At 35.5% G+C, this 14,523-nt stretch overlaps 1 long non-coding RNA gene across 1 annotated transcript; it reads right to left on the bottom strand.

The window, feature by feature from the left end:
* Positions 1-530: 530 nt before the first annotated feature.
* LOC145675640 (uncharacterized) lies at positions 531-9,882 on the bottom strand. Its single transcript, XR_014129174.1, has 3 exons — positions 9,712-9,882; positions 1,995-2,140; positions 531-1,002 (listed from the first exon to the last, which is right to left on the bottom strand). It is a non-coding gene; the product is annotated as an uncharacterized LOC145675640 (long non-coding RNA).
* Positions 9,883-14,523: the final 4,641 nt, after the last annotated feature.

Raw genomic sequence — 14,523 nt, 5'->3', positions numbered from 1 at the left:
TATATGGCCACGTCGTGCATATATGTTGGGGTGTCTTATGTGACTTACGAGATTCAAACTGGATATCAGTGTGTTCATAATCGTCGCCTGCCAGTTTTGAAAGCGGCTGTATTGGATCCATAAAAAAAAAAAAATGAGGTTTAGACATCCAATTCAAGAAACAATTGTTGGCAAACCTTTTCCTATCTTAAAAATAATAAATTCAATATAGCCGCTTTGAAAACTGGCACGCGATGATTGTGAAGACTAATTTGCAGTCTGAACCTCGCAATATGACATAAGACACCCCAACATACATACACGGAGTGGCCACATACCAGTAGTAGCAGTGGAACACCCAGAAACATTCTGTGCATAAATAAGATTTTGAGGAGAAAAAAAATATGAGAGCAAGCTAATATTATGTAGTTATAATTTACACTGTCCACTATAATAAATATGCATATATATCAGTTTATATCGGTTAGTAGTTAAATAAAAATATAAATGTACACTATTGTGGTATTATTTATTTAAATTCTCTTCAGCAGAATCTTCATGCTGCTCGTATTATTTGTTTCTATACATTAAGAACAATCTTCTCAAATATCAGAAATTCGCATTTTAACTTGTAAAAACTTGTTCCAGGAAATTATGTCACTGACACGCTAATTCAATAAAAATCAACAACAACAATATTTATGGATGTTGCAAAAAATATGTTCCACAAATCTACGGCGCATGGGGAATAGATCTTTTCACAAAATGTCACTTTTTTGCTACTTTCAAGAAATATCACATTGCTGAATAACAAGAAATACTCATTTGCTTCTGTATAATCTCACTTTTGATTACCACAACTAACTCTAATTTCGACGCTGGGAATTGTCACTCCAAGTTCTGTGGAACTGCAGCCGAATTCTTAACTGATTTTCTTGTTCGTCTCTGTATGGCATGTTGAAGCCAAATCCCAATAATCTACGCGATCTCATCGTTAGTTACGTTTCTCTCGTGTTGCAGTTTCTGAAAATAAAAATAATAGGCAGTGTTTAATAACATAATAACAGCAGGGAATGATTAGAGATCAATTGTTACATCTTAAACTTACAAAAATATTTAAAATGTTTGTGTAGGACCTACAGCAGGTTGTGAAGACAATAATGTGTTACAAAAGGAACATCCTGAAGAAAGTGTAAAGGGCAAGGAAGACAACAGCTAAAGCTGAAGGTGACATACCTCAGACTGTAGCTTAATTACGGTCGTTTTAACATGTTGAAGTTGTCGCACTTTTATTTTTAAAAAGTATAGCATTTTATAAATATTAAACCTAATATTAAAAATAATAATAATTTGAAAACATGTGGCAGCATTTGAGTTGATGAAGAACTAGCGTCTCATTCCGAAGGCTCCGATCTCAAATCTGGGCCTGATCATTCTTTTTCCCTCAGTCGCACAAGATGAATGCCGAGATGGTTACTAAGGCTTTGATGACCGCTACCTTGCTCGATTTCTTTGCCACGGAGCAGGCCATACATATTACTTTGCCTTATACAAATGAATAATTTTGATAATGTAGGAATTAATCATGAAATGCTCAAGAAAACTACCAACATGACAGAACAATTCAGTAAAAAGATGAAATATATTTTATACATATTCAGCTCTCTCTTCCACGGACACTTAAATGTAACGTGTCACTTGAGGACAGGAAAATTGCACATTTTGCTAAAATAAGGATTTCCAAAGCCTTTTAAATGTTATAACAGCGGTTGCAGTATATGCTTTTGGGAAATAAAGTTCACAGGAAGATGGTTCTGAGAAGTATTCATGGCACAATAGTAAGTATTTAAAGCGAAGAAAATAAAAAGGGCACCATAATGTTTTTTTTTGTTTTTTTTTTGTTTTTTTTTTTTACAATATTTTAAACATAGTGTATCCCTCTTCAAATGACAACTTCTATATTTTGTTTTCCACTCTGAAAATGAGATTAAAGAACAGTAGGGAGAGTTTCTTACCTATTATTGTGTTAGTGGTTAACGAGGAAAGCTCTTTCCTTTTGCAACGTGCCAATTAAATTGCTCAGCTATTGCACTTGTCTTTTTCATGATGTTTCTTGTGATGGCTTCTAAGCTGTGGCCTCCCAGTTTTTCATTTCTTAGACCTGTAATGAAATACACATTAAGCACTCAAGTAATAGTAATGGAAATTTAGAGCATACAACTGATGCCCCTAAACAAATTACATTGATTTTAGACGAGTCTCACTGAGTCAGTTGCAATTGGCGCATCCTCAAAAATTAATATTTGCACTGACGTTTTATTTTTCCAATAAAAGAAAAATTACATACTAATTTTCAAGCAGTTGTACAGGTTTGGCAAAAACCATGGTTTTTATTGAAAAAAAAAGTTTTTTTTTTGTTTAAATAATTTACTCTATGTATTTATATTAGATATGGACAGAAATTAATTTGTTTCGTCTTGGTGTTATTATGCAACAACAAGGTTATGCTGAAAGGGAATCCAAACCGCTTCTCGGGTTACATCCAAGAGAAATTGTCCATTTCGACACGAAACCGGGACTAATTGGTCACAAGTGAGATTGTCGACTCACTCACGAAGGACTCCTGATAAAAATACGTTATACTGATCTTTACATAGGCCTAGTTGTTAATATAATTGTCAAGAGTCATTTCGGAAGGACAAAAAGATAAGTAGTTACAGTAGTAAAAACATTATACAGAATTACATATAAATCAAGAAACTCCCGCCTTAGCCATTGGGAAAATCCTATTATTAGTTTAAATGTATTTGTATGTAAAATTTTAAGTTCAACGTATCATATTAAATGACAAATTTATTATGTAGATAACATTCAACAAAATTAAAACAAAGTCGAATCCAAGCTGATGTTGGAAGCTACGTAGGCAGTTGATACATTTTGCCAATTTCTATCAATATATTTAAGCAACCTTGGCTTCTTTATAAAACAACAGGCATTCAGGCAAGTAGAAATATACAATTTGGTTTCGTTTCGTATGTTTAGCCTTAACATCCTTATGAAATACAAAAGTTATCACGAAGAAGACTTTCGCTTAAAGGGACACCTAATCGCTACTTGGTTTACACTTGAAAGATGGGTTGTGGTTCGACCGAGAATTGAACACGGGACTTCTTGATTAAAAGATGAAAAGTAGATAAACATAATGCAGATGGTGTGATATGTGGAATCGTCACCATGAAGTTCACACGATTTAAAGCATTTTTCGTTCTTTGGTTTAAAACTGTTGCGTTTTTTGAAAAAAAAAAAAGACAACAGCTGTTTAAACCAGCCAACCCTGCCGTTGTAATTAGAAATTGATGAAAGCAACGTTTCTATAAAAAATATTATGAAATCTACAGGAAGACGAGGAATAATTTAACAGTTTTAGAATATACACGGTGGTTGTAAAGTCAATACCTATTTTTAATCTAGATTATCCTAGAAACTGGCATCAGCTTAGCTGGCCAGTTAACATTTTAGAAGTTGTGGAAAATGCGGGTGCATAGGTTGAAATGTAACTTAATAACCAAATGGTGCACTCTAATAATGTATTCGATGAAAATAAAACTGTGATAAGTTGTTTAGTTTTAGAAATATTCATTGTTACAAATAAGAACTGACTTTACACCCACGCTGTATTCAGGGAGTAGTAATGCAGAAAAGAAACTATTCGCGAACATGGATGAGAGATACTTTCTAGCATGCATTGTTTAACAAGTCACGTATTTCCAAACTACTTCCAAAGCAAAGCCTACACGAAGTTGTTCTATCAGAATTCATAAATATCAAATTCTGCGGAGAATTGTAGGTACTATAGCGTCAGCAACCTATATTAATACACTAGTTTAGCACAGATTGAAAATATTATGTATAACTCAAGAAGCAGGTATTGTACATGGGAATTAAGATGAAATGAAACATTTAGTTTAACGTCCCACGTTTATGCATCCAGGGTGAGACGCTGATGATGAGAAATGAATGAAATAGTGGAATAAAGTAAGTGGGAGGAAACGGGACAGCCCCGAGAAAACACACGCACACGGTTTGTCTACCACAAAGACCTTTTGGCGCTAGCTGGGATCGAACCAAGGACCCCATGCAGCAGAGATGAACTACGTACTTTCTAAACGTTTCAACTAGTTCTAAACGTACTCGCTTCACTGTCAGACCAACAATTGAGCCTCTTTCACTCTAATATACGGAATTTTCAAAAACTCCGGTCCGATACGGTTTAAAGTGTATATATATTTTTGCATATGTATAATGTAATGCTTTATTAACTGTTATATTGTTTCATATCGTTGTATGCAAATTAGAATAATGAAAAATTGTACCTCTCTTACTTAAATTGACGCTATTTTACTATCGGATGTAGATTTAAATGTATAAATATGTACATATTCAATGTTCTTGTGACGTGTCCAACTCATACGTTCATGTTGTGAACAATTTGTATGAAAACGTGTGAAAATAAATACAATACAATCAGTGTTTGAAAAACCCGGACTTTTTTGAAAAAGCCCAACACACCTGGACCCATATGGGGTTTTTCGGGATTAATTGTTTTTTCTTCGGGTTTGAGTTTTTTTTTTTAAATATTCCAATGCCTTTAGGGTACAAGTGTTAAAATGTGATTTATATTTCAAGATTATGATTGTCACAACTTGCAACAATTTCACTGCTGTTTTGAAAAATGACTGTCATTTTGAAATTTTACGTTGGATCGCCGCCAAAATATATACAGTTAATTTAGAGTGTCTTGTGCTTCTACTCTGAAAATTTCAACTTGAAAAACTGAAAATTGCGGCGTGGATACCCGCTATTTTGAAATTTTAGGTTGGTATGCCGCCAAAATCTGAACATGAGAAATTTAGTTTGTCTCGTACTTGTACCCTGAAAATTTAAACTTAAAAGACGGAAAGTGGTACCCTGTTGTACGCGTGGTACAGGCAGACGAACGAACAAATATAGAACGAATCAGCCTAATACCCTCACTGACATTCGCCAAATTTATTAATTGAGAACAAATATATTAATTTAATTTAAACAAATCAATCTGTAACTCATGTTTTATAAAATAAAAGTTTCAAAATGTCTTAAATAAAATTAAATATTTTCTAGCGTAAAATAAATGGTTCTATTGTTGAAGTTCACTTTCGATACTTTGTGCGTTGAATTACGGGAATTTCCCGAGCACTTGTTGCAAGACCGTTCTCCCAGAAAATTAATTTAAAACAATTAACATATATGTAGGGTGTTTTAAAACAACACCGACACCGGTTTAGGAGGTGATACCTGACACCAACCTAAGACAAAAAGTATAGATCAACCTAGGTGAACAAATGCTTCCTTTCGGAGTTATAAGCTGCCGAAAACATGAACAAGAGGTAGTTGGCCAGTACTCCAAATTATATGCCAGTAGCAAGGCTAGCTCTATAAAAATTGTTGCGTGAGTACTGCAGGATTCTGAAACGCGTATTTTTGGAGAGTGCACATCTCAGTTTTTAAGTGAAGTCTCGACACGACTAAGGTAGGTACCACAGTTTTGGCGCTATAGACCTTTAAAGTTTATCTTTTCATATTTTCGGCAGCCTACAAGTCCGAAAGGAAGCAATTGTGCACCCAGGTTGGTCTATACTTTTTGTCTTATTTTGCTGTCAGGAATCATCTCAAAAACGTTGTCAATGTTGTTTTGAAACATCCTGTATAATTCAATTTCATAAAGTAAATGTTTCAATATGTCTTAAATGAAACTAAATATCTTACAGCGTAAAATAAACAGTTTTATTAGGGACGCGGTGGCTCAGTGATAGAGCGTTCACCTCCGGTGCTTGGGATCCCTGGTTCGATTCCAGCTCGCGCCGTGTCGAATTCTTGGTGGATAAACACCGTGCTCGTGAGTTTTCTCGGGTTCTTCCGTTTCCTCTCACTTGGTTCATTCCACCATTTCATTCATTTCTCATAATCACGGTCTCCTTTAGCCTAACAGGCATAACCGTGGGACGTAAAACTGAAAGATTTGATTTCATTTTTTTCAAATAGTTTTATTGTTCAAGTATTCAGTTCCAAAGCTTTGTGCGTTTAATTGCTGAAAATTCCCGAGCACTTATTTCGCGACGAAGGTTTATTATTATTTTCCGAAAATGCAAGCTTTCTTTACTGTACATCGAAAATTCCACTAGTACAAAGTTTGAATTCAGGACTTGAAATAGTAAGCGTTACGCACCCTTCGAAACTCCGAGCACTAAGATTCTTAAATTTGACACGAATTTTTACGCTATTGCTGCTGTTGATTCTACAGAAAGCTAGTTCAAAAGTAGCAACAAATAAGTAAACTAAACTGTTGTTGGAAAACCAAACTCTACTGAAGAATACCAGTGTTACCATCAAAGATAATGAAAAATAATACTAATAGTTTTATTAATACACTACATATTTACTAGTAGTACCAGCACCTATAGCACTAAACCCATCAGATGTATGAGGGGTAATGTCCTTCGGCGTCGCTAAGTAAGCGAGCACACTATTCACGGAAAGTATTTTCTAAAATATAAAATTGCATATTTTACTTGAAATAGGATATAAGCACATTCCATAAATTAATTTGTTCTATAATTATCTCAATCTAAGGTACGGCTTTTTAAAATGCATTCAGTGCATTAAGAACTTTATGAAGGCCTCACTTTGGATGTTGTATACGTTAACGTGAAAGCACCTAATTTGCCCAAGGAAAGTCCAAAATCTGATAAGAATCACTTCCAATGTGATCACGTTAATTGCACCAATAATATACTAATGAAAATCTCAAAAACCCAGGTGGGTCCAACCCGAAAAAACCCGGTGTTTTTTTCCGGGCTGGACCCACTTGGGCAAACCCTGAATACAATACAATACAAGAATAATTGTAATTTTTCGGCAAATCTAGTCTGATGGCCCCCTTGAATTTTATATACGCTAGGTGAAATATTTACATTCGCCTGCCACTTAAGAGACAATAACAAAATTAGCGAAAGAATTATAATTTTTCAACAAATATTTCGAGCGGCACGCCAATAGTAAACCTGTACACAGAATTAGGCAATACTCTAGCAGGCTGTTGTACCAAATTTTGACGCATTTCTTGCATCTTCCAGTTTCTTTTTGCAGAACATGCACTAAATGAAAAATCCTTTAAGTTTCACGTCCCACGCTTATGCCGCTTAGGCTAAAGAAGACGGTGATAATGAGAAATGAGTGAAATGAAGAAAGTGGGGGGAAACGGGAGAACCCCGAGAAAACCCACGAGCACGAAGTTTGTTCACCACAAAGTCGACACGGCGCGAGCTGGCATCGAACCACGGACCCCAAGAACCGGTGAACGCTCTAGCACTAAGCAACCGCGCCTCCCTATGCACTAAATGAGGAGCTCTAGAAGAAAAGGCGAAACAACTTGTGCTAGGTGGCCAGTAAAAAAAACAAGAACGCTATTTAACCGAGTCAGGGCAGAAGCACAGCAGGGGGGCCCGAGCGACAGCGTAGGGAGCAGAAACATCAGCGACAGGGGGGTGGGGAGTACGCAAAAAAAAGGATGGTCATTCACAATATTTGTAATTATTCTTATCTTCAAAAACACTTAATTTCGATCCTTAAAAAAAAAAAAAAAAAAAAACACCTTTCACAGCTAATACACGTGTGTTACACCCCCTTTCTTTCTCACCTTTACGACTGAAAATACTGTATGCAGGGCTATTGCCTCTGTTCTGAATTTTTCTTCGTGAATACATCTTTTCCACACTTTGCGCAGTTGATTTTACGCGCTTCACCATACCATGACTCTGCATAAACTTTATAATCCTTCTCTCTTTACTACACAATTCTTTAAAAAAAAACACATTACGGCCATCGCAGATGTTCACAACTGACGTATGAACCGGAAATTCCCGTCGCTTATTCTTACCCTATTTGCATTCAAAATCCATTTCAATAAGCTGTGCAATGATAGAAATAACTTACATTCACACTCTTATTCCTTCACGAAAAATACTTCACATTTTACCTATAAATTTTGCTCTCGATGTAAACGTCTGCTCGAATGAACCCCACAATTATCATAACCCAGTGGTATATTTAAGGGGGGCTTCCGGGTTTAAGCCCATTGAAATTGTACTTACTATATTAAAGTAAATAAATTATCTTTCAGAATTTTTTCATCTCCAGGAACAAAGTTAGCCAAGCGTCTGTCCCCTAAAAAAAAATCGTGAATACGTCATTAAAATGGTAATATACGCGCCATTATCCCTTGATCAAAATAGAAGAGTACGTGCCTGCTCCCTTCGGAAGCACCCCCTTGGGCCCCCGCCTTCACCCTCCATGACTCGTTTAGATGGTATTCGTGCTTTTTAGTAGCCCCCTAACACAGATTGATTTCTATTTTTTGTACTGTACTTCTTATCCACACATCAGGACTCAGTATAAATACGCAAATCGTAAAAGAATTGTAACTTTTCGACAATTAATTCTGACGGTCTCCTTGAATTTTATCTATGCCAAGTGAAAAATTTATACTTCGCTTGGCGAAAAATACACAACAAGAAAGAAAGTGGCGAAAGAATTATATCTCAGTAAGTATTTCGAGCAGTGTTTCTTCCAGACCTGTTTTTGGGAGGGCAGTGCCCCCCGGAGCATCCAAAACAATACGTTTACAATAATAACTAGAATAGTATTAGCAATGCCCCCGGAACATTACTTCTGAAAGAAACAGAGATTTCGAGTGACACGCCAGAAGTAAATCTACACGCAGAATTATTATAACCTGTCATTAAAATGGTAATATACGCCTGGTAACTCTTTACTTTGGGCAAGGTAGTAATATTATAAAATACAAATCGCCGAGCGAGCGTTAGCGATTGAAGGCGGATTAGAGCCCCGTAGGGCACGTTATCTTGTCTTTCCTTCTTGAGAACTGTAACTAACTGCAGGAACAGGTTCAGATGAATGGTTTATTGCCACTGCCTTGCCTAAAGTAAAGACTTGCCCACATCTTTTCCCTTTGGAAAGCATCTACTCGCTCCTGTTGTCCTCCACCTTCGCCCTGTTTTGATCAGATAGTATTGTTGCGGGAAGTTTCTAGAACACAGGTCCCCATATAGGTTAACAGATTTCTTTCTCTGTACCAAAGTAAAGTATTTAATTCACATAGTATTGCCGAGCGAGCGTTAGCAAGTGAAAGCTGGTTAGAGCCCCGCAGGGCACGTTGATTTCTGTCTATATTACATATAAATGGGAAGGGAGACCTGTGTTCTAGAGCCCTGCCTATTGGTGCTTTTTAGTGGCCACGTAGGCTGATTTGTATTTTTTGCACTGTAGTTTTTACGTGATACATCCGGCCCCGTATATATATACGCAAATCATAAAATAGTAACTGTAATTTTTTGACAATTACTTCTGACGCTCCCTTAGAATCTCATCTATGCCATGCGACGTATTTCAAATCGCCTATCGAAAATCACTTAGGAGACAATAAAAAGAAAGTTATTAAAATAATTCATTTTTCAGCAATTATTTCGAATGGTGAGCCAAAAGAAACCAGCACGGTATTTTATGTATAATCATAAACAATGGAAATCTAGCCTTCCACATGAATTTATTACAGACAATAAAGCTAAATTTTACAGACAATAAAGCTAAATTATTTTATGTAATCGTTCTACTTACCGACTTTTGTTGTAAGCTTCATTTCATTTCATTTCGGCCTCCAATTGGACACCTTCTTCATAGGCACGACCGTTCAGATCCAGATGCCTTCTTCCTATTTATATAATAAATATAACTGTAAAATGGTAACATTCGAATTAGTGTTTCACATGAATCTTTGTTCTTTAGAATTGCCGGGATTCTGTAACAACTTCACAGGAACAGATCAACATTCAATTTCAACATATCGTGCAAGGAATGCTGGTACTTTTGAGAAACAAATGACGATTGATGTAGCGATGCTATTTTGCGATCTGAAATAAATGCCTGTGCGATGTCACCAAGATATTATAAATTTCAAATTTTTAACAAATATATTTATTTGATGCTGCTATAATTAGTATAATGATTGGTAATAATGCTACTACGATACTCTTGTGAGAGAATTGATTCAACATTCGATAAAATATTCTGGAAATAATTATAAAATATTGCATGAAAATATTTCATTTAAGTTACAGGACAAGGTAACAAAAACATTTCCATACAAAATTAATAGGCGTTTTAAAAATATTTCTGAAAAATATTTCTCATATTACGAACGAATTTATTTTTAAAATATTCGAAATATTTTAAAAATTATATTTCATATGTTTTCTTGTAAGAATAGAAAAGATTGCATATGACATGTTGGAAAACATTTTATTCTGTTCACAGGCCTATTCTGTTTTCTTTATCATGTAGGCCCTATGTAAAACATTTTTAGTGTTACTTCGAAAACATTTTCTCTTTCAACTAGAGGTAAAAAGTGCGGGGGGATGCCGCCCCCACCTGGCAAAAATATGTACGGCGTCCCCCCAGTTCCTAAAAAAAATAAAATGGTCAAAGATAGTCAGGGGCAATGGCGTGACGTCATCCGCTACCTACCGTCCCCCCACCTTTTCAAATCCACTTTTACCCCTGCTCTCAACATTGAAAACATATTACATTACATTCAACACAATATTTCTATTACAATTTGTGAAAATTTTCCTTACATTATTTTCTACTAACGTTCTAAAAATGCGCATCCTGTCAGTGGCGTATTTACGATTTTGTTTCGTGGAGGGAATTTTTGCTAACTTTATTCCTGGACATGTGAAAATTGTGCAGGATATTTTATTTACTTTAATATAGTAAAACAAATTTTGGTGGGACTTAAGCCCGGAAAGCTTATTTAATGCCACTGCTTCCTGTACTTCATTAAATGTTCTCCAAACACATTTTAAAAAATATTTCCGGCAAATATTTGGGATACTTCTCAGATGTAACAAGGAATATGTTTTCTCTAATAACGGAAGAGTATATTCTGAAAACAATGTAAAAATGTTTCTACAATAGACCTATATCAGAAAATGTTGTTCACTAAAGACACAAAATATTTTCCAAAACAGAATGGAAAACATTTTTCTATTCATTTTTAATGTTTTCTTTTATCTGCTTTAAAGATTTATATTCAAAATTTGATAAAATATTCTGGAAATAATACTAAAATATCATACGAAAATATTTAATTTAAGTTATAGAAGAAGATTACCAAAATACTTTTGTAAAAATTAAGTAAACCTTTTAAAAACATTTCTGAAAAATATTTCTTATATTACGAAATATTTTTTTAAATATTCTAAATGTTTTTATAATATATATTTAATACGTTTTCTCGTAAAAATAGAAAATATTGCAAATAACGTATTAGAAAACATTTTTTAAATATGTGGAGTATATTTCGTATCATTGTTTTCCGTATGACATATGGAAAACATTTTTAGTATCATTTCAAAAATATTTCTCTTCTCAACAGTGAAAATATATTAAATTAGATCCAAAACAATATTCCTAATATATTTTGTGAATATTTTCCTGGATTTACTTTCCGGCAAGCATTCTCAAAATGTACTCCAGGTAATTTCTGAAATGTTTTACAAACATTTTTGGGAAAATATTTTCGGGAAATATTTGGAATACATTGGGGAAACCAGCATGGAAATGTACAGAGAAGGAAAATCTTTTGGAAACCAAGGAAAATATTTTCTTTTGATTGAGGAAATATTCCTTGCTGTGTGGGATTGAATTTTACTTGTAAATCTTCCAAAATGTAATGCACCAAAACTACATCTGCACCAGACTGTCTTATTTTGATTTTTTGCGTGCCGCGGTGGCTCAGTGGTAGAGCGTTCATCTCTGGTGATTGGGATTTCTGGTTCAAACCCTGTTCCTGTCAAGTGAACTTTGTGGTGGACAAACACCGTGTGCGTGGGTTTTCTCGGGATTTTCCCGTTTCCTCCCACTTTCTTCATTCAACCATTTTCATTCATCTCTCATCATCACCGTCTCTTTAGCCTAACCGGCATAAGCGTGGGACGTAAAACTCAAAAATTTCATTTTCATTTTCCGAGTGTTAACCCTTTCTCCTGACACTGTTTCACGATGTGTAGGTACAAAAACTTGACATCGGAAGTTTGAAAAAATTAAACAATTTAACATTAACATCTGTAGAAAACCATTAGCGACTACTATTAAAACTTTTTTGAGAAGAAAAGCTCATCATGAACCAGGGTTTGAAAAAACACGGGCTTTTTTGAAAAAGCCAAACCCACCTGGGCCCATATGGGCTTTTTCGGGTATTTTTGGGTTTAATTGGGATTTTTCGGGTTTAATCGTTTTTTTCGAAATATTTCAATGCCTTTGTAGTAAAAGTGTTAAAATGTGATTTATATTTCAATATTGTCACTGTCACAACTTGCAACAATTTTCTACTCACTGCCGTTTTGAAAAAATGGCCGCCATTTTGATTTTTTTTTTTACATTAGACCGCCGAGAAAATCTACACAGCAAATTTAGCATATCTTGTGCTTCTACCGTCAAAATTTCAACTTAAAAGACTGAAAATTGCGCTTCGTAGCGTAGATACTCGCTCCTTTGACAAAATGGCCGCCATTTTGATATTTTACGTTGGTATGCCGCCAAAATCTAAACAGGAAATTTAGAGTGTCTCGTGCTTGTACTCTGAAAATTTTAACTTAAAAGGCCGAAAGTTGAGTTGATTTTGTGTTTAACGTTCCTTTCAGCAGCGAGGCTATATAAGACGGGACCTACTGATTAAAGTGGAATCCGAACCATGTGAGCTCCCTGTGGGAAGCAGACCCGAGTCACCCACGCCGAAGACGCGTACACTAACCGCTTAGCTATAAAGGAGCTCGGCAGACAAACGAACAAATGTGAATCAAGTCATCCAGAAGCCTGACTGACGTTCGCCAAATATGGATACTAAAAGGGGTCTATTAATTTAAAACAAAGATTCAATTCATGTTGTATGAAACAAATAAATGTTTCAAAATGTCTTACATGAAATTAACATCTTCCAGCGTAAATAAACCTGCCATATTTTCTCCATGAGAATACGGGACACCTCAGATCCTCCCTCCCCCCAACTTTCCAACACAATGTATTGAACTATAGTCTGCTTATGAACAAAAGTATAATAGGCAGCGGTGGCTCAGTGGTAGAGCGTTCACCTCTGGTGCATGGGGTCCGTAGTTCGATCCCAGCTCGCGCCAAGTGATCTTTGTGGTGGACAAACACCTTGTGCGTGGGTTTTCTCGGGATTCTCACGTTTCCTCTCACTTTCTTCATTACGTCATTTCATTCATTTCTCATCATCACCGTCACCTTGAGCATAGCAGGCATAACCGTGAGACTAAAAGTAAAAGATTTCATTTTATTTATTTATTTTTTTAAGAATACGTATAATAGGTGAAAGTTCACTAAGCAGCAGCTGCTTTTCTCTGTTCGTACCCTGGAATTAATTGTATAGACTAAAGATGCCTAAAAACATAAGATGTGCTATAAAAATGCTTTACAGGATAACAATATGCAAATTATTTAAATCAGTGGTACAATATACCTTCAGTATTCTTCACGCGTTTAGCAATATATACTTACATGGCTGTATGTGCCAAAATTACGTTCGTCAGTTTAATCTGATGAAAAGCTGCTTTTTCACCCTGTGTCGTGTGTAATTGTCAGGACCAGAGTTACATTTTTCTAAGACCTGGGCCAAAGCACAATTCTGTGCCCCTAGCCTCTGAAAAATATTATAATTTTTGTTAACTTACCTAATGTGTTGCTGGAGCAAAGGTCAGATATCTTCCCTGTGTTTGTAAATGTAGAAACACTCAAAGACTTTTTTTTTTTTTATCCGGAGAGTATCCGAGTTTCCATCAATTTCAATGGAAAAAGTAGCATTGCAAATTTCGCTCGCTATCAAGTCGAACAGGGTGGTGTAATAACTTCCTCCAAACTGTTACATGCAACAGCGTTCTGTTCATTCACTAATTAAAGGATTCCCAGCCAATGTCAGAATTTTTTGTTTTTTACTTTTCGAATAAGTTGATACTGATAGCAGAAATGGAACGGAGTTAAAATACGGGACACTCGAGGCTCAAAAACGGGACTGTCCCGAAGTATGGCAGGCTTAAGCGTAAAATAAATAGTTTTATTGTTGAAGTATTCATTTCTGATCCTTTTGAGTTTAATTCGGAAATTTCCCGAGCACTTCTTTCACGGTTGTACATCAAAACTTCCGCTAGTACGGAAATTTGAACTCAGCACTTGAAATAGTAAGCGTTACATAGTCTTCGGAACCCCGAGTATTAAGCTTCTTAAATTTGACAAGAATTTTACGCTATTGCTGGCGTTGATTCTACAGAATGCTTATTTGAAGAGTAGCAACAAATGACTGAACTAAACTGTTATTGATCAACCAAATTTTAGTTGAAAAAACTTGTGTTTTAC

The sequence above is a fragment of the Thermobia domestica genome, chromosome 18 (genome assembly GCF_964235325.1).
Source record: "Thermobia domestica chromosome 18, izTheDome1.hap1.1, whole genome shotgun sequence".
Classification (NCBI taxonomy): Eukaryota; Metazoa; Arthropoda; class Insecta; order Zygentoma; family Lepismatidae; genus Thermobia; species Thermobia domestica.
The sequence above is the reverse complement of the archived record's forward strand: the minus strand, read 5'-3'. Positions and strand labels throughout refer to the sequence as shown.